Source organism: Schistocerca cancellata, chromosome 2 (assembly GCF_023864275.1).
Source record: "Schistocerca cancellata isolate TAMUIC-IGC-003103 chromosome 2, iqSchCanc2.1, whole genome shotgun sequence".
In the NCBI taxonomy this organism is placed as follows: domain Eukaryota; kingdom Metazoa; phylum Arthropoda; class Insecta; order Orthoptera; family Acrididae; genus Schistocerca; species Schistocerca cancellata.
Window position 1 is genome coordinate 422,359,734 of NC_064627.1, and position 20,365 is coordinate 422,380,098.

General features: G+C 43.6%; 1 protein-coding gene and 1 pseudogene across 1 annotated transcript in view; both read left to right on the forward strand.

Annotated features, from left to right (window-relative positions):
• LOC126161882 (cubilin) overlaps window positions 1-20,365 on the forward strand; it is a 1,256,608-nt gene that overhangs the window by 393,480 nt on the left and 842,763 nt on the right. The gene's annotated exons all lie outside the window — the stretch shown is intronic.
• Window positions 17,252-17,369, forward strand: LOC126163701 (5S ribosomal RNA; annotated as a pseudogene).

A 20,365-nucleotide genomic window follows, 5' to 3' on the forward strand; every position in this document is an offset into this window, starting at 1 on the left:
TGAAACCACTGTACTGGGGCTAGGCCAGCACTTGGATGGTTGACCGTCCGGCCTGCCGAGCGCTGTTGGCAAGCAGTGTGCACTCAACCTTTGTGAGGCAAATGGAAGAGCTACTTGATTGAGAAGTAGCGGCTCCGGTCACGAAAACTGACAATGGGCGGGCGAGCGGTGTGCTGACCACACGCCCCTCAATAGCAGCCATTGCTTCATAACACCAGCTCTCTTCTTTTACTGATGTTGTAGCTATATCGTGTGGGCGTAAATCTTGCCGGCCGGTGTGGCCGAGCGGTTCTAGGCGCTACAGTCTGGAATCGCGCGACCGCTACGGTCGCATGTTCGAATCCTGCCTCAGGCATGGGTGTGTGTGATGTCCTTAGGTTAGTTAGATTTAAGTAGTTCTAGTTCTAGGGGACTGATGACCTCAGAAGTATAGGCCCATAGTGCTCAGAACCATTTTTTTTGTAAATCTTCATGTTTCCTCTGATAACTTCCATGTTACTCCAGTTACAGAGTAACGGTCTGAGGATAAGCAAACACTGATCGAAACCGGTCACCGTTTTTTAAGTCCGCTCCTGGTAGCTGAGTGGTCAGCGTGACGAAATGTCATACCTAACGACCCGGGTTCGATTCCCGGCTGGGTCGGAGATTTTCTCCGCTCAGGGACTGGGTGTTATGTTGTCCTTATCATCATCATTTCATCCCCATCGACACGCAAGTCACCGCAGTGGCGTCAGATTGGAAGACTTGCGCCAGGCGAACGGTCTACCAGACGGGATACCCTAGCCACATGGCATTTATTACCGTTTTTTAAAATAAAACATTTTATGGAGTCTAGACTATTTTTATTACATCTTTAATAGTCCCTTGTGCATTAAATCATCCATGTGGTAAACCGTTGTGAGGATGATAATCGGACGGAATCCACAAGGATGAGGATGTGGTGTAGGTAGCAATTGTGGACAGTCAACAGCGAAACTGACGTGCTTTTGGAAGACGGTGGACTATATTTCGTACGCGTAAAAAAAAGAGAGTCCTGGTAGTTGGCTTCGCTACTGGCAGCTTAAAAGAAAGAACTACTTACTTGGCTTTAGTCGAGAACCTGAGTTACAGCTGAAGCTTTTATGTGTGTACTTCTTACTGGCATCAATTTCGGAAAGAAGAGACGAGTATGTTTCTTGGGACATCTAACTGCAATAGTGTTCTGGGGACATGTGATTGTAATTATAATTCACCATATGGATTCCTTAACTGTCTTTAGTCTCATCATCATCAGTTATCTGCTATATTAGCAGGTCCTTTGCCTCTCCATTTTCTGCGATCCATTGTTTCCTTCTTAAGGCTGCTGTATGTTGTACCGTCCATCATGTCATCCATTATCTGGAATCGTCTTTAGTCTACTGAAATGTTATTAAAGAAAAATATGCTTTCAGCGTTAGCATATGGCTTGGAATGGAAAAATAGAACTTGTACATTTCCAAAAGTTTTGAGATATATTGAGCACATGAGGACATTTTACAATTGAGGAATTTACACCATTTTTATCTAACGTTAAATTTGTTTCTGTGCCACAATTATCTGAGCTGATGTAACGTTTTTAGATGTAGAATAGATGAAACAGAACACAATCATCACTACTAATATTTGGATTACAGGTAGTCTAAGCACGGCGAGACGTCGCCAAACTTAACGTTTCTTATTTTTTGGAATTTCAGCCTCTGGAAGCTCTTAAATTCTTCCATACACTTGAACCGTTTGCTTAGATAACTAATGCAAGTATAATAGAAATTATCGGCATTTTCATGAGACTCTTACAGTCCTTTGCAGTCCGGATATTGCGTGACAATTCAATGATTCATTTTTCAGCTTATAAAACTAATAAAAAGTCAGTTAAAACATTTTAAAAATCAAATTCATGTAGAGTAAAACGTTGAACATTATTTCACGAAATGTAAAACTGCCTGCCAGTCATAAGCAAACTTTGAAAAAGAGAGATGATGTTCTATTTTTGTCTGACGGTTTAGTAACCCTAGCTCACCATTTCGTAACATGTTTCCTTCCTGTATCATGTCTCCCCAAGTGCTAATACCCACCTCCACAGTAACAATAATCGTTAAGTAATTATTAGTAGTATTACTACACCCACATCTCTGTTCATAAATTTTGACCACTTCATTGTGTTCCAAGCTAATTTGTAACATAATAGTTGCTAATTTTAAAACTTAGTATGTGACATTTGGATAGACAAAAGCTGCTGGATGGGCGGCACTCTACAAAGTACGTATAAGCTAGGATTTCCTACGTGGTTTCTTCTCGATTTACAGTCTGCCGTGTAAAAGGGTTACATTAATTCTTTTAATCAGTATCGTTTAACAAAATTAATTTCGTGGAATGGGAATCAGTCAAAACAGTGTAATATACTATAGAGGGTGTCCCACTTTAACTAGTTCGCCTCAGATGCCTATTGAGACGTTAATGCTCGAAATAACGAAACAATAGTCCCGAATCTAACGAATGACATGATCTGATTTCCGTCTCTGTCGTACGGGGACGTAACACGTGTGTAGCAACCTGGGCAATGCTCCGAGATTCGCGAGAACCTATAGGGAAGAAATGAAGAAGACAGAAAACATTAAAATTAGTTTCTTTTGATCAGCAGTAACTGGACACGGATAGGAGCTGGAAACCAGAATATCATGTCTTACAAAACTCAGGTTCTGTTAGTCACAAGTGGATACTACAGCAACTTGTCCAGACAATAATTTTAGTTGGAAACAGAAATGTGTGAAGATCAGCGATGCCTAGTTTATAGTTATGAAGAGGAAGTGTGCCAATATCCTGAACACCTTCAAATTGTTTTGGCACAGCTACGGGGCCAAGATTCAGAAACATTCTCTATGACTACTTTCAAGGCATCTGTGAAGTCAGTAAAGCTAACGCATTTGGCTCGGTCCTACAACGTCATCTGTCCGCTTATAGATTCATTAGAGTTCTTAAGTTTCTGATAAACATAGCTTTTACTATTTTATTTGATTTCTTAGAAATAGTTTTTGAAAGCCTGTTACTGTAAAAACAATGGTTTCGTGTTTAGAAAATAGCTTTTGTTGCTGCCAGTCGCGAATTTTTTATTCTTGAGAATGAAAAGTATTTCCCGAAACGTATCGTGCAATAAATAAATGACAGAAAATCATGTCTGGCAGCAACAAAAATTATTTTTAAAACAAGTAAAACCACAGTTCTTACGAGTACTCAGGGATGAAATGAAGCAGTAGGCTCTGCCAGAAATATCGACTCATAGACAATGTGTCTACTAGTGTATTTTAACACGACAGTATGCCATATTAGGCAATGTATAACGCTTAAAACACTTGATAATGGCACTTTGAAGCCGAAATCATGATTGTGTAAGTGTAAATGTAACAATGTAAATAAACAACAGTCTAATGGCGGTACTGACTTTAAAGTGATGAATGAAGTGTAGCAATAGCCCTCAAAAAATGAATTGAATCATAACGCTTTGTTACCCTTTCAGTAAACCAGTGGAAAGTACTACAAAAAAATCAGCACAGCATCAAAGATCTTGCAAATGAAAGTAAGGACGATGCAATTGTATGTAATATCTGACGAACTGATTGACGAAGTTGTAGACTTCTGTGCAATATACCTAGTAAGTCCACAAAGTTTCGAGCTTGGATTTACATGAAACTGATAAAAGTTAAGATGATGATTTTAATGCTTCCAGTATTCTACATACTTGGCTACAGAACCCATAACGTTTATACAACTATGTGCAACTGACAGAAAAGTCCTTCTTTTGGGATGTTGTTCAGCACGCGCGTCATACTGGATTGAATGTTGATTATATCGTCATGTTAATTCCTGCACTTCGTCCTTTTGTGATATTTCATATTGATAATAGCAAATCTCGTTCCCCGTGACGATTTTTTCAAGAAAAGAACTGTCCGCATTTTGCATTTCAATCAAGTCAACACATCGTTCACGTGTCGTTTTTGTTCGGGGGGTCAAAGAGTGGGGAACAGACTTTTCTCTTCTTCAAAAAATGCTGGACAATGTCTAGAACACATGATTTACAGCTGTTGCTCTGTGACACGAGAGAGTTGACACACTACACACGCACGTCGACTACATAACATTGTCTGCTCACAATCGCATAGTCGAATACCCATCTGTTGTTTACAGCTTTTAATTCAAGCTGCCACCATAGTTACAGCGCTGTAGTCGCCTGTATCCCAGGAATAAACTTCCTCTCGAAACTTTTTTGGACGGACAGTGTATGGACCGAGTGTACTTTCCCTTAGAAATGAGGGGCCCAAATTTTGGTATGTGCCCTGTGACCCACATGACTAGCTATGCCACTGCGCTAGTGTAGGGAACACACAGAAAACCATCATGGAATTTTTTCACCCATTAATTAACAACTTATTTACTGAACAAAGTACCACTATTGAGATCACTTAACTGTCCCCGTATTTTGCGCACACAGTAATATTGAAAGACCCCCGTTTAGCTGTCACGATACATACTTCCTTCGTCCATCTAACATCCACCGGTACGCCTACACGCCCCGCCCACCTCAATTTCATGTTTGTTAGTGTTATAAATAACTCATCCACTCCATTTTCTCTGCTGATGCATTATTTCCCCTTTGTTTCTGCTTCTAATTTCCTACACCACGTATCTCTTGGATGTTTGCTGTGTAACCCTCTCCGACTCCCTAAACTCCGTCCGAACAGGCCTTGGGAGGCCCAACGGTACCGACCGACCGCCGTGTCACCCTCAGACCGCAGACGTCACTGGATGTGGATATGGAGGGGCATGTTGTGGAACCCTCAATCTCAAAAAATTTTTGCGTGTTATACTGTCATAACGTGAAACTGATAACACACACTCCGCGTAAAATTTTGTTTTCTCACACGTCCGAGTTTGTCTGTTTACTTCACCAGAAGCACACCACGTCATGTTTGTCCTTCTATTTATTTTTCTGTCCATATCGTCGCTGTCTAAACACTAAAAGATTCTAATCTACGGTAGAAGTCTTTTCATCGGTTATACTATTACTTGCCCAGAGGAGAAAAAACTTAAGGGTTTTTTATGCGTGATCGTCAGAAACAGTCTGAAAAGCTTGTAAGGCTGTTGCAGGACAAAATGTGATGAGAAATAACTGTCAACAAAAAAAAAAATCGATACATTGCACCGTTTCCGAGTTGAGCGTGTAAATTAGAGCGGCTCGCCAGATACAGTTAGTGTCAGTTGTTCTCATAGCGTAGATGAGAGCGCACGAGACTGCTCGTCCTTTGGATCGGGTTCGATCCTTACTACCGTCCCATACCCGATTTTTGTATCGCTTTCTAGTCGTATTTTAGGAAACCAAACGAAGGACATGTTTTGAGACACAGTCTCTGACGGGCTGCCTGAATTTGCGGGAACATCAGCCTGGTTTGATACCTTCAATACTAATTAACTCGGAAATGGCGCAACTTATCGAATTTCCTTCTTGACAACTATCTCTCAGCACAACCTACCCTGTAAGATCCTTACAAGCTTTACAGATCATTTCTGACCACTCTGTATACAGGATGGTCCATTGACCGTGACCGGGCCAAATATCTCAAGAAATAAGCGTCAAACGGAAAAACTACAAAGATTGAAACTTGTCTAGCTTGAAGGGGGAAACCAGATGGCGCTATGGTTGGCCCGCTAGATGGCGCTGCTATAGGTCAAACGGATATCAACTGCGTTTTTTTAAATAGGAACCCCCATTTTTTATTACATATTCGTGTAATACGTAAAGAAATATGAATGTTTTAGTTGGTTTGTTGCTGACAGGGTTCGTAAGTGCTACGTTCAGTACTGCATGACTTTTGCTGTCGTTCGCTTATTTTTCGTTACAATCCTCTTCAATGACTAACCGGGACCATTACTCAACACCCACTTCCGTCGGCGTTATGACTTGGCAGATGATGCTCAGTTGTTCCTGTATGCAGTATAAATCTTCGATAAGGTGCCCCATGAAATACCAGACACACTGGCTACCGAAGCACCCACCAAACGAGCATCAAAAATTTACCCACCTTCCATTTCATATACCTCCGACACAACGTCCCCACAGCTACACAGGACACTGTTCTGGCCACGACCGACATTTGCAAGGCACTGAGGGCACTGTAAAACCTGACGCAACAGCGCAACCTGCAAGCTTGGCTGGCGTATGGATATACAAGGGACGTTGACTAAATAATGCAGCAGTTTTTTTATGACAGCAGGTTGGTTTTATTCATGATTCCAGTACACCATTATTCCCCACTCTTTTGGCTACAAAACACTATTTTTCAACATAATCTCCGTTCGTTAAGACGGTCTTACGCCACGTTACTGTGAGGGCCTGTGTGCTCGCTTGGTACCACTCTACTCGTCGACGTCTCGCTGCACCAATAACCCCCTCCCCCTATTATCCACGAACGTTGGGAGAAATGTGTTCGTCGCCAGTGTGACTATGTTAAGAAAAAAAATATGTAGACATGAAGAATAAAGATGTAGAATGTTAATAACGTTTCTTTTATTTAAAAAGCTTTAAGAATTTTCACGTCAACAATTTGCTTTTCAACACACCCTCGTCAATGAGGTGGATCTGTATTAAGACTTTTAACAGTACCCACACACCTGATTCTCTAAAGAAATGTGATTATAGTCCTATTAACTCTCGGTTTTTAAAAACGCTATTTTTTGACGCATGTCAATGTTTATTATTTCATACCTCCTGAACTGTTCGTCTCACAATAATATATATTGTCAGGTACACTCAGTGGCATATGTGGATACTCTCCGTAAAATACGTTGTGAATAAAGTTAGTGATAGAGAAATTATATATTAGAGGTCATGTCTGACGCTGAAATTGTAGTGCATGAACAGAGAAAATGTAGTAACAGATAAAACTTTTTTCCTTGTATTATTTTATGGGGTGTCATTAGGAGATAAATATTTTTGGAAGGTTTGAAATTATGAGTAAAGTTCGTTGAAAGTTGCTAAGTGCTCTCATTTTCAAATACTGGATAAATATTGCTTGGGTAACTTGCTCGCCGTGAGTTTGTCTACCTGAGGGCATAGAAAAATTTCTAACTATGCGTCAGTTTACCTTCAGATCAAATTCTTTTTGGGTCCAGTGCTTCACAATTAGTAAGTACTCAACGACATTCGAAGTGGCTCCTATAGCTTAAAGTCTGTGATGCAACATACTGGGAGGGACAGGATCTGAAGGTATCTGGTGTACAGATCAGATGTAGTAATGAACAAATTCACTTATCACGCTTCCTCTGTGACACCTATTGTGATGAGGTTAGATGTCAGTGACACATAAGTTATTATCCTGGCGAATTAATTCTCTATCAAAACAGTCTGGTTAATGAAGGTTTCGTATCTTCGACGTCATGGAGTAATGGTTCAAATGTCTCTGAGCACTAAGGGACTTAACTGCTGTGGTCGTTAGTGCCCTAGAACTTAGAACTACTTAAACCTAACTAACCTAAGGACATCACACACATCCATGCCCGAGGCAGGATTCGAACCTGCGACCGTAGCGGTCACGCGGTTCCAGACTGTAGAGCCTAGAAACGCTCGGCCACCCCGGCCGGCCCCACACAAGTCTGTGCACTCGACAGGAGCTCACAAAACGTCGTCGGACTGTTCTTCCTTATCCACACCAGAGTCTAGATCTTGCACCTTCCGACTTCCACCTGTTTGGCCCAATGAAGGGATGCTCTCCACATTAAAATTGGATGGGGGATGTCAGGACTGTATGGATGATGATCTATGACAGTGAACCCAAGGCGTCGCATTGTTCCAGAGGTCGCAGTGCTCGTGTGTGGTCTGGTATTGTCTTGCTGAAGGAGAGGGTGTTCCATTTGTGGGTGAACTCTTCGAATTCGAAACTTGATTACGGCACGCTCTTTCGGACATACCGACATAATTAGGTTACACACTGCCATTCTGCACCCTACAATTCGGAGTCCTCTAGCGGTCGAGAGTTGCAATTTGCGTCAGAGAAACGTGTAATGTGCGTGATATGTAATACCTCAACCGATGGTGAGAAGAAAATAAAAATTCTGAGGCATTGCATTTCAACACGCCATCGTATAATCCAAGGGACAGACATACTGGAGTCGTTTTCAGTATTACTGAAATTATCACCTTTTGTTGACATCGAGTGTAGTCATTGTTATCAAATCAAGTAATTATTACCGCGAGAGCTGATGCAGTGGTAAGTCATTGTACAGGCATTCGGGAGCACAAGAGTTCAAATCTCTGATTTCTTAAACAGCTAAAGGCAAATGTTGGGATGTTTGCAATGAGAAGGACAATACCCAACTAGGGCTTGGGCTCCATCTCTAATGATCGCGACTTCGACGGGGAGTTAACCCTTAGTCTTTCTTTCTTTCAAGTAAATACGAAACTATACCCTGACGGTTCGGACAGAGGATTCTATACCTTTGAATCGTCTCTAGCTTTCTTCAGACAGTCAATTTATCTACAACGCTTACAACGATTATCCAGCAGTACTCTTTTACATTCATGCAAGACAAGCCAAAGACTTCCATTGCCAAATCAGTTAACAGTTCACACAATATATTTCAGCTTTATGGTTGTTTCAGAATGTAATATTTAACATGCGACTTTAGTAACTATGCTGCCTGTGTCAACTGGTGACTTGGAATTGTTACAGTTAGCTCCAACCCTAGATATTCGCACTTTACACTGTACTCTCTCTTGATCGACCTTAAATAATAAAAAAAAAAACACTGTTTCTGTAGCGTGCATCATAACATTCCAGGTTAATAACCGTGACGTTGTTATTGTTTCGGATGTATTTTATCAGAGATGCTTCCAGCCAGTGAATATAATCATTACTGGCGTGCTAGTGTACGTTTCCCGCACTTCGAAAGGAAGGAAGGAAGGAAGATTGAATTTAGCGTCCCGTCGACAAGCTCGGATTGTGTCAAGGATGGGGAAGGAAATCGGCTGTGCCCTTTCAGCGGAAGCATGCCGGCAGTTGCCTGGAGCGATTTAGGGGAATCACGAAAAACCTAAATCTTGATGACCGGACACAGGTTTGAACATCGCGCACTTCAGTTAATCTATAACCTGGACTTTTATTCTTAAACAGAACTGCCACATTCTTTACAGCTGTTAGTTACTGGCTTATATCAAGTTAGAACCATAGACTTTTGCGTGAATTTGCCACATTCTTCACAGAAGTTAGTTACTGTCTTATATCATGTAAGGGCCATTGACTTTTCCATGAATTTGGGTGACATGCTACACGTAAACGGCGAACAGCTATTTTACCGCACACTGTGACCTTTTCAAATGTCAGATGTTGCGACTAATCGTTTTGTGTCAATAATTTATCGCGTCAGGGAAGGTAATATCTGTCTCACGTCTGATCATGCATAGCAACTTTTCAAATGCGTTGACGTGTCTCACGCTTTTATCGCGATTGTATGATGCGTGTGTCTTTCTCTGAATAAGTCATTGGCTTCCGCTCGACTTGTGTTAATGTAGAAAAGAAAAAAAGAAAATAACTCCACCTACTTCACAAATACTAATTACTCGTGGAGTGTGTATTAATAATTAGTATCTTCGATGAATCAGTAATGACGTGATGTAGAGATGATCATTTGCACATTTCAATTACGTATTAATAGTTTCCAGTCACGAATTCAAGCAGTAGTTGTAGTGAAATTAGTTAACATAAAGTAATGTAAATGAAATTTTCTTGGAAAATAAAAATTGATTCTATGCAAATAAATTTCCCCTAAACAGTAGATCTAGTATTCTGAATTTGTTGCATTATATGATGCAAACTATTCCTTAACGGTAATACGCAGGGAATATTAGAAAACAACTGAATTTGCAAAACTGTTTAATGTCCTAATTTATAGGAAGTGACTAAGAGTAATACTCGTACATAGCGTTCGTCTTGTGAGGTCTGCGTTGCTGATTCTCGGTTGATACGATAACGCATACAAGCTCTGTGAGGTGCAACTGCGCGCGGTTAAGCATCTCTGTGCTCAAGAATGAGTCGTTCGATTGCTTTCTTTTGAGCGCACGCCACCCCAGCAGTCCTCCAGTAGAGTGTACAGCCGTGGTCGGTCGCGAACCCTCAGTCCTTGGACGCTCTCGAAAGAAAGTCAGGTAGTGGACTGAATTTTATTGCAGAGTATCGGAAGAATGCAGAATGCTGAGCCCTAATTAACAAGTAGGGAATGTCTTTCAAGACTAAAGGTTCAAATGGCTCTGAGCACTATAGGACTTAACATGTGAGGTCATCAGTCACCTAGAACTTAGAACTACTTAAACCTAACCAACCTAAGGACATCACACACACCCATACCCTAGGCAGGATTCGAACCTGCTACCGTAGCGGTCGCGTGGTTCCACACTGAAGCGCCTAGAACCGCTCGGCCACTGCGGCCGGCCAAGACTAAATTGTTCATGAAAGCTGAAGTTGTATTAGATGGTTGATTTGGGGGAAGGGACCAAACGTCGAGGTCATCAGTACCATTGGAATAGGGGAAGATGGGGAAAGAAGGCAGCCGTCCCCTTTCAAAGAAACCAAACCAACATTTGGCTGAAGCGATTTAGGGAAATCACGGAAAACCTAAATCGGGTCTGCCGGACGCAGTTTTGAACCGCTGTGCTCCCAAATACGAGTCCAGTGTGCTAACCACTGCGCCACTTCGCTCGGTGGTTTTATTCGAATCTCGTGGCACGATTTTGTTACTGTAATTGAATAGTACGTCTCGACAAAATATACGACAAACTAACTGTAGCATTTAAATCTATTTTGCTGAATTAACTCTTTCCAACCGGCCATAAAATAATACTAATGATGAAACAATACATCATCAACAAACATGGAGAGGGGGGGGGGAGAATAATCAACAAAGTGAGCAGACGAAGAAGACCCTCACAGTGCTCAGACATTATGCAGACAGGTGTGTTGGTGAGCCAATAGCTTCGCAGTACATTTTCTTACGGAGTTTGTGATATGTTAACAGATTTAAAAGAAAAACAGTCAGCTTAATAAATACTGACGAGAAAGCTGTTTACGCAACTACTGAGTACCATAAAATTAGTTTACCATTTGTTTAATGATCTATTCTCTGCAGAACATCCAATAAAAGAATTTCAGCGTACGTCAGAAACACGTGGTTTACTTCGACAATGGTATGACAGAACTTCATTCACATTCTGAGAGGGGCCATGTGTGGTTTACATGGATGCACTCCGTCGAGTGCTGCAGACTTCCTGGCGTTGCGCAACTCACTCTGTCACAAGAACAACAGAGGAACTCCATCTGTCTGTAATTTCTTTATCATTCTTATGAAGTAGTCACAAAAGTGAAACCTTCTCACCAAGAACATCTATTCAGCAGGCAATACACAAGCAAGGTCGGTTAAAAAAGACCCAGGTAATCTGTTTACTTAGTGGTTGATAATACAGCAAAAAGATACTGGCCAATAAGATACCTTTCACACAATTTATCAAATTGTAGTGTAACAGTCGATACTGGATCATACTTCCACTTACATTCCTTTTCTAAAAGTGAGCCGATGTATCTCACACTATATTGCTCACATTCACTATCAGAACAAAAGCGTCCGCACACATATTATTAGAAATTTAATATGGGATTTGTCCACCCTCCGCCTTTATGACGGCTTGAACTTCGGTGGAGACACTTTCAATGAGGTGTCTCAATGTGTATGGAGAAATAATGGTCCCCTATTGTCCCCCAACAGCTGAAACCAAAGAACGCTATGTTGGACGTCTGGGCCTGCAGCAAAGTCGAAGTTCTGATACGTCCCAAAGGTGTTCTGTTGGATTCAGCTCGGGACTCTGGTCAGGCTAGTCGATTTCTGGAATGTTATTCCTCAGTTCCCTTCAATGATCTGCTTCATGATACGAGACCACTGTTACGCTGATACAATCGGCCACCATCTCCGAACAGATCCTTTACTGTAGGTAATACACACTGTTGTAACATATGTTAATATCCTTCAGCATTGAAAGTATTCTAACGACAATGCGGGGACCACACCCCAACCACGAAAACACCCCCATACCGCTACATCACACACACGATGGCAAGTAACGCTCTCCAGGAATTCGCCAAACCCAAAGCCTTCCATCGGATACCCACAGAGTACAGCATGATTCATCACTCCAAATCGTTCGATCCCATCCATTCACCAGTGGCACAGAAATGTGTGAGTTAACGAGGAGCCGTTCGACCGTTATACTCCATTCTTTCTAACTCATTACGCACAGTCATTCTGCTAGCTGGACTGCTAGTAGCACTTTGGAGTTCACGAATGAATCCTTCTGCTGATTTTATGTGGTTTTTTACCATTATCCTCCGCCATGTTTGGCGATGCCTATCCGTCACTAGATACGGTCTGCCTGGAGTTGGTTTAACTGTGGTTGTACCTTCGCATTTCCGCTTCATTATGACATCACCAACGGTCAATTTTGGCAGTTTTAGAAGGGTTGAAACTTAATTGATGGATTTGTTACGCAGGTGACGTCCAGTGACTGATCTCTTTTGACTGACATTGTATGCTGTTACCACTTATCTACTAACAACCAAATACTCGGCGTCTTCTTTTATACTGGTGGGTCCAACTCTCGTGACATCTGGTGGTCAGTTCCGCATTAGATCCCGATGCCTTTCGGCAGCTTGTGTACCTATTATAAGTTACGATGTGGTGGGCAATAAATCGGCCGTATAATTCATATTTCACCTACACTGAGATGATAAAAGTCATGGGATACCTCCCAAAACCGTGTCGGACCTCCTTCTGCCCAGCGTAGTGAAGCATCTCGACGTGGTATGGACTCAACAAGTCGCTGGAAGTCCCCTGCAGAAATAGTGAGCCATGATCCCTCTACAGCCGATCATAATTGCGAAAGTGTTGCCGGTGGAGGATTTTGTGCACGAAATGACCTCTCGATTTTGTCCCACGAATGTTCGATGGGATTCATGATGGGTGGTCTGGGAGGGCAAACGATTCGCTGGAATTGCCGAGAATATTCTTCAAAACAATCGCGGATAAATGTGTCGTGGTGACATGGCACATTGCCATCCATAAAAATGGCTGCAAATACAAGTAGCCGAACCTAACCATTTCCAGTCCATGATCGGTTCAGTTGGACCAGAGGACACAGTACATTACACGTGAACACATCACACTCCGCAAGCCACCTAATGGTGTGTGGCGGGCGGTACTTTCGGTACCACTATCCGATCCATCCAGCCGTGTTCCAATCTCGAATAGCGCGCGGGAAGAATGATTGGCGGTAAACCTCTGTATTGGCTCTAATTTCTCGAATTTTCTCCTCGTGGTCAATAAGCAAGATGTATGTCGGGGGAAATAATATGTTGTCCGACGCCTCCTGAACAGTGCTGTACCGAAATTTCAATAGTAACTCTCTCCGTGATACACTACGCCCCTCTTGTAACGTCTGCCAGTGGAGTTTGTCTAACATCTGCGTAACTCTCTCTCGCCAGCTAAACGATCCCGTGACGAAACGCGCCGCTCTTCGTTGGATTTTCTCCATCTCTTCTGATAGGCATCCCGGATAGATGTACGATACTCAAGAATCTGGCGAACAAGCGCCTTATAAGCCTCTACTTTCGTGGATGAGTTACATTTCCTTGAGATTCTTTTGATGAATATTAGTCTAGTCTCTGCTTTTCCCGCTATCTGCTTTATATTGTCATTCCTCTTACGGTCGCTCTAGATAGTTACGCCTAGATGTTTTACGGCAGACGCTCTCTCCAGCTGTTTATCATCAATAGTGTAACTGTACAATAGTGAATTTATTTTCCTATGTATGTGCAATATGTTACATTTATTTACGTTCAGGGTCAACTTCCAGAGCCTGCACTTCCGGATATTACCTTCACACCTATCGATTTTGTTCCGTTAAGAGCGACGTGTTAAGTTCTATCTGCAAGAAAGTCTTGAATCTAATCGCATTATTATACAGCCACCACTCGCTTGCAGAGTGCCTTGTTGACAACTTGGGTCCATGACTTCGTGGTGTCTGCCCGACACTCGAAGGTCTTACCAACAGAAATCGGGAGAAATTTGACAAGGTCACGATTTTCCAGTCGTCTAGAGTCCAACAGACATGGTCCCGAGCACAGGAGAGAGGCTGTAGGCGATGCCGTACCGTTACCAACGGCATTCGTATCGTTCGTCTGTTGCCACAGCCCACTAACGCAAAAAAATTTCGCCGCCATGTCCTAACAAATACGTTCGTCGTGCGCCACACACTGCTTTTTGTGGGTATTTCACACAGTATTGCCTGTCTGTTAACACTGACAACTCTACGCAAACGCCGCTGCGCTCGGTCGTTAAGTGAAGGCCGTCGACCACGGCGTTGTCCGTAGTGAGAGGTAATGCCTGAAATTTGGTATTCTCGGCACAGTATTAACACTGTGGGTCACGGTATACTGAATTCCCCAACGATTTCCGAAATGGAATGTCCTGTTCCTGTAACTCCAACTACCATTCCGCGTTCAAACTCTGTTAATTCCTGTCGTACGGTCATAATCACAGCGGACATCTTTAGACGTGAATCGCCTGAGTACAAATAGCTCCAGCTATGCACTGCGCTTTTATACATTGTGCACGCGATACTGCCGTCATCTGTGTGTGTCGATATCGCTATCAGCCGGCCGTGGTGGCCGTGCAGTTCTAGGCGCTCCAGTCCGGAGCCGCGCTGCTGCTACGGTCGCAGGTTCGAATCCTGCCTCGGGCATGGGTGTGTGTGATGTCCGTAGGTTAGTTAGGTTTAAGTAGTTTTAAGTTCTAGGGGACTGATGACCACAGCAGTTGAGTCCCATAGTGCTCAGAGCCATTTGATATCGCTATCCCATAACTTCTATCACTGAGTGTATTACGCGGAACTCCCTTGTTTCCACTTCATGCAGAAGTTCTCGATGGAATTCCCACAATTTTCAGCACTTCACCGTCAGTTGTACTTCGGATTGATACATTCCCAATAGATGCTGTCATGCACTGGGCGGACGCATCCCCAGGAAGCGTCGCTAGGGCGTGGCTGCCATGCTTTATTGCAAGAGAGGCCTTCTACATCGCGGTGTAGCAGGTATCGAGAGGGTGCGTTTCTGGATGAGGTATCAAATATATTGCTTACCCCGAGGAGATCACAAATGTAAAATTAGAGAGATTCCAGCGCGTACGGAGGCTTTCCGGCAGTCGTTCCTCCCGCGAACCATACGCGACTGGAACAGGAAAGGGAGGCAATGACAGTGACACGTAAAGTGCCCTCCGCCACACACCGTTGGGTGGCTTGCGGAGTATAAATGTAGATGTAGATGTAAAAGGAAGAGTAGACTGGGTTGACCTTCAATAAACAGTAAACGACCGTTCCTGCTCGGTGTTTCTGCCATACCAATGCAGACGATTACAAAAGTCTAGAGTATAGCGCTGTGGAGAGAGGAGACAATTGCACAGCTTGTCAGATACTGACTTACGTTTTTTTTAGAATAACCGTTCTGTATTATAAAATCGTGCGAAAGTCGAGAGCCATTGGTCCGTTGGGTATATGTTGTTCTCGTGAGATGAAATGTCCTGTAATGATGACTTAGCCATAGCAGGTGTACCTGTTGTCAGAGCGCCACTGAGGCGACGGAGGGCACCCAGCGGCTACCGTGCCACGCCTTGCACAGGACGGCACTGGGCGGACGCAGCCCCAGGAAGCGTCGCTAGGGCGTGGCTGCCGCACAGGCGCCGCGGTGCGCCCTGCAAGGCAAAGGGTGGGAGGGGGGGAGTAGGTGGGGGGGGGGACACGCCGGGCCGGGCCGGGCCGGGCCTGGCCTGCTTCTTCGTTGGGAGAAGGGGTGAGAGGGGGGGAGGACGCCTCAAGGAGGCCGGGCCGCCCACCCTCACAGGGCCTAACTTCCCGTCACGACGAGGTCACTGGATTAGCAGCACAAGCTCGCTTTTGGGAAGGAGACTGTGGCAGTTCCGATTCCACCTTCTCGGCATTTGGCGTGAGTGACGTTGGGAAACCACTTACATCTACACTCAGATGGCCAGACAATGAATGCGACCGAGCGCGGTGGCGCAGTGGCTAGCACACTGGACTCGCATTCGGGAGGACGACGGTTCAATCCCGTCTCCGGCCATCCTGATTTAGGTTTTCCGTAATTTCCCTAAATCGCTCCAGGCAAATGCCGGGATGGTTCCTTTGAAAGGCCGACTTCCTTCCCCGTCCTTCCCTAATCCGATGAGACCGATGACCTCGCTTTCTGGTCTCCTTCCTCAAACAACCCAACTCCAATGAATGTGATTCTGGTGCCTTGAACACTGTGCCATCTCTTTCGGTCCTTATCTACATGTACGTGACTACTCTACAATTCACAATTAAGTGTTTGCAAGAAGGTTCGTCGAGCGACCTTTAAGCTATTTCTCTACCGTTCCACTCTCGATCAGTCCGCAGTGAAAACTAACACTTAAATCTTTTCGTATGAGCTCTGATTTCTCTTATTTTATTATGATGAGCGTTCTTCCTTATATTGGTGGACGCCAACAAAATACATTCACATTGAGAAGAAAGTTGGTAACTCAAATTTCATGAGAAGATCCTGTCACAACGAGAAACGCCTTTGTTTTAATGAATGCCATCCCAGTTTGAGTATCACATTCATGGCAACCTCTCTCCCCTATTCTGCAATAATACAAGGCGAGTTTCCTCCATCAATCCCATCCATGTGGATTCCACACGGTGTTCCAATACTCCGGAAGAGTACAGACAAGCATAGTGTACGAAGCCTCTTTATTAGCCCTGTTCCCTTTTCTAACCGTTCTGTCAATAAATCGCAGGCTTTAGCTCGCTCTCCCCACAACATCATCTGTAGATAAGTTATTCGTTACAAGTTAAGTTATGAATAACTGTAATCCCTCAGTATTTAGTTGAAATCATAGCGTTCAGATTTGAGTAATTTATCGTGCAATCGAAACTTAGCGAATCCTGTTTAGTACTCATGTGGGTGACTTCACGATTCACTTTATTTACAATAATTCTCACTTTTCGCACCGTGTACATCATCACTTCATCATCATCATCAGCTTAGGCCTTTGTCTCACTTCAATGTGGGGTCAGCTTTGTTACTACGGATTTGACGATATTGTTGTCAGAGGGTGCAATGGCCTTGCCGCAGTGGATACACCGGTTCACGTCAGATCACCGAAGTTAAGCGCTGTCGGGCGTGGCTGGCCCTTGGATGGGTGACCATCCGGGCCGCCATGTACTGTTGTCATTTCTCGGGGTGCACTCAGCCTCATGATGCCAATTGAGGAGCTACTCGACCGAATAGTAGCGGCTCCGGTCAGAGAAAACCACCATAACGACCGGAAGAGCGGTGTGCTGACCACATGCCCCTCCTATCTGCATCCTCAGCTGAGGATGAGACGGCGGTCGGATGGTCCCGATGGGCCACTTGTGGCCTGAAGACGGAGTGCTATATATATCTATTGTCAGATGGTGGTTGGATGCCCTTCCTGTCGCCACCCTGTATGCTCTGGGATGGAACTAGTGTACTCCAGCTGTCTGCATCTAACGTAAGCCATGAAATAGTGCGAACATTTTCAAATGTCTGCGAATCGTGTAGTTTAAGCGGGACTTGGGGACCAGCCCAGTATTCACCTAGTGGGATGTGGAAAACCGCCTAAAAACATATCCAGGCCGGCCAGCACACCGGCTCTCGTCGTTAATCCTCTGGGCGATTCGATCTTGGGCCAGAGCGCCTTCCTGAGTCCAGGAAGCAAGGCATTAGCTCTCTTGGCTAACCTGGTGGATCTTTCGCACCAAGTACATATGTTGTGTAAATCATTTTGAATTGGTTAAGATCTTCTGATGACTTTAAAAGACGCCAAGTGACATCATCATCTGCAAACAGTGCAATACAGCTGCTCGCAGGTTGTCTTTTAAATAGTTTATATTTAGCTCAGTAACAACAGAGGGTCTATAACAACATATCCTTGGTGAACGCCAGATATTACCATTGTTTTACTCGACGATTTACCGTCAGTTAGTATCATCTGCCACTTTTCTGACACGAACTTACTAATCCAGTGGCAGAACTGAGACGACACTACTTAGACACACAGTTTGATTAGAAGTCGCTTGTGAGGAACGGTTTCAAAAGTCTTCTCGCATACTAAAAATATGGAGTCAGTTTCAACTCTCCTCTCGATAGCACTCATAACATCATGTAAAATAAGAAGCTAGTTGTCTATCACAAGAACGATGTTATCTGTGTTGGCTATTCGTCAATAAATAGTATTCTTCGAGGTAATTCATAGTGTTCGACATAGCAGATGTTCGAAAATCCTACTGGTAATCAACGTTAGTGATAGGGGTCTGCAACACACCCGATAACTCCCATTTCCTTTCTTGAGTAGTGGTATAACCTGAGCAACTTTCCAGTCTTTAGGTACGGATGTTTCGTCAAGTGAATTGTTGTATATGACTGCTAGTATAGAGCTATTGTATCAGCATATTCTGAAAGGAACGTAACTGTTATACCATCTGGACCAGAGGCCTTGGCTTTATAAAGTAATTTGAGCTGCTTCGCTACACCGAGGATATCTACATCTAAGTTGCTTACGCTGGCAGTTATTCTCGATTAGAATTCTGGAATATTTACTTCGTCTTCCATTAGCGAAGGGATTTCAGGAAATTGTATTTAATAATTCTGATTTAATAGCACAATTGCTACCGAGCAGTGATGGTATTGACTGTGTCTTACCGCTGGTGTACTTTACGTATGATCAAAATCTCTTTGTATTTTCTGTCAATTTTCGTGACAGAGTTTCGTTGTGGAAACTATTGACAACTAATCGGCTTCCAAAAGTACACAGTAAGAAAGTTGAAGTTGAATGGATATTAACGTTAAGTTCCGCTGATGGCTCTGCTATTCTCTGTGAGAGGGAGTAAGAATTCTTCAAATAAATTGCGGAAACGTATCTGAGTTAAGTACTCGACAACTGTCGATATTTGAAGACCCAATCATCTTAAAGCCACAAATAGTACGGGAGACCACCGCTCACGGCAACTTAAACCCTCGGTGGGCGGGACTACACCAAGCAAGAAATAAAAAGATGACGTATACAGGTGGGCGATACACACCATGAACAACTAGTGAAGATGACCAACAACAGACATTGTCGATACTGAAATATTAATCCACAACGGGTTTATAAGCAGCGTGTCTACCGTAACCAATGCACTAGTAACACGTTGTACATCGGTCAGACCATCAAGATTGTGGGGCTGTATGTCAAAATCAGCGTACGTGCTTACACCACTTTAACAAATATGCGATTGCAAATCATTACTTTGGCATTGGTCATTCAATGAAATACACCATCTCAAATATTATGCAGTGTTGTCTCAATTACTGACATAGTGTATTTGGGGAAGTCTTGAGGCTGAACTAGCAAACAACCTTCTTAATAGAAACGCAGGGTTTTGCTTAAATTCTACTTGGAATCCTGCGTTTTCCCTAGCTAAGCAACAGAGGGACAGTTGTACCCCACCTTGTACACCCATTGTTGATTAATATGCTGGCCACAGTAGCCGAGCGATTCTAGGCGCTTCAGTTTGGAACCGCGCGACCGCTATAGTCGCAGGTTCGGATCCTGCCTCGGGCATGGATGTGTGTGATGTTCTTAGGTTAGTTAGGTTTAAGTAGTTCTAAGTTCTAGGGGACTCATGACCTCAGATGTTAAGTCTAATAGTGCTCAGAGTCGTTTGAACCATTTGATTAATATATCGTTATCGATTAAAGTCTAATATTAGTATCTGACTGTACGGCGTTTCGACCAGCCTAGATGTAGTTTTTGGGTACTTTCCCACATCCAAACAGGTGAATACGTGGCTGATAACCGTGTTCCGCTTCAGTTACACAGTACGCAAACATTTAGAAAACATTGTCTCACCTTCACATTAGATGACGCTAAATGCGGATAGGTCCGTCTGGAAGAGAGATATGACCATGGGGCGGGGGAGGGGGCGCGGGGTTGGTGTCAGCGATCGTTTCCAGGCACGGCTTCTCTGGTCATCAGGGCTTAGTTCCAAGGGGATTCATCACAATTCGACTTCAGTCAATGAAATTCCAGGCCGAAGACGTGTCTGGAGACGCCCCGGAGAGTGGTGGGATGCCAAGTGACTGTCGCCCGCCATATGGCCCTACAGCCAGGAATGATGGTCTGGGGAGGCGTTTCTTTTCATAACAGAACTCCTCTGTTTGTC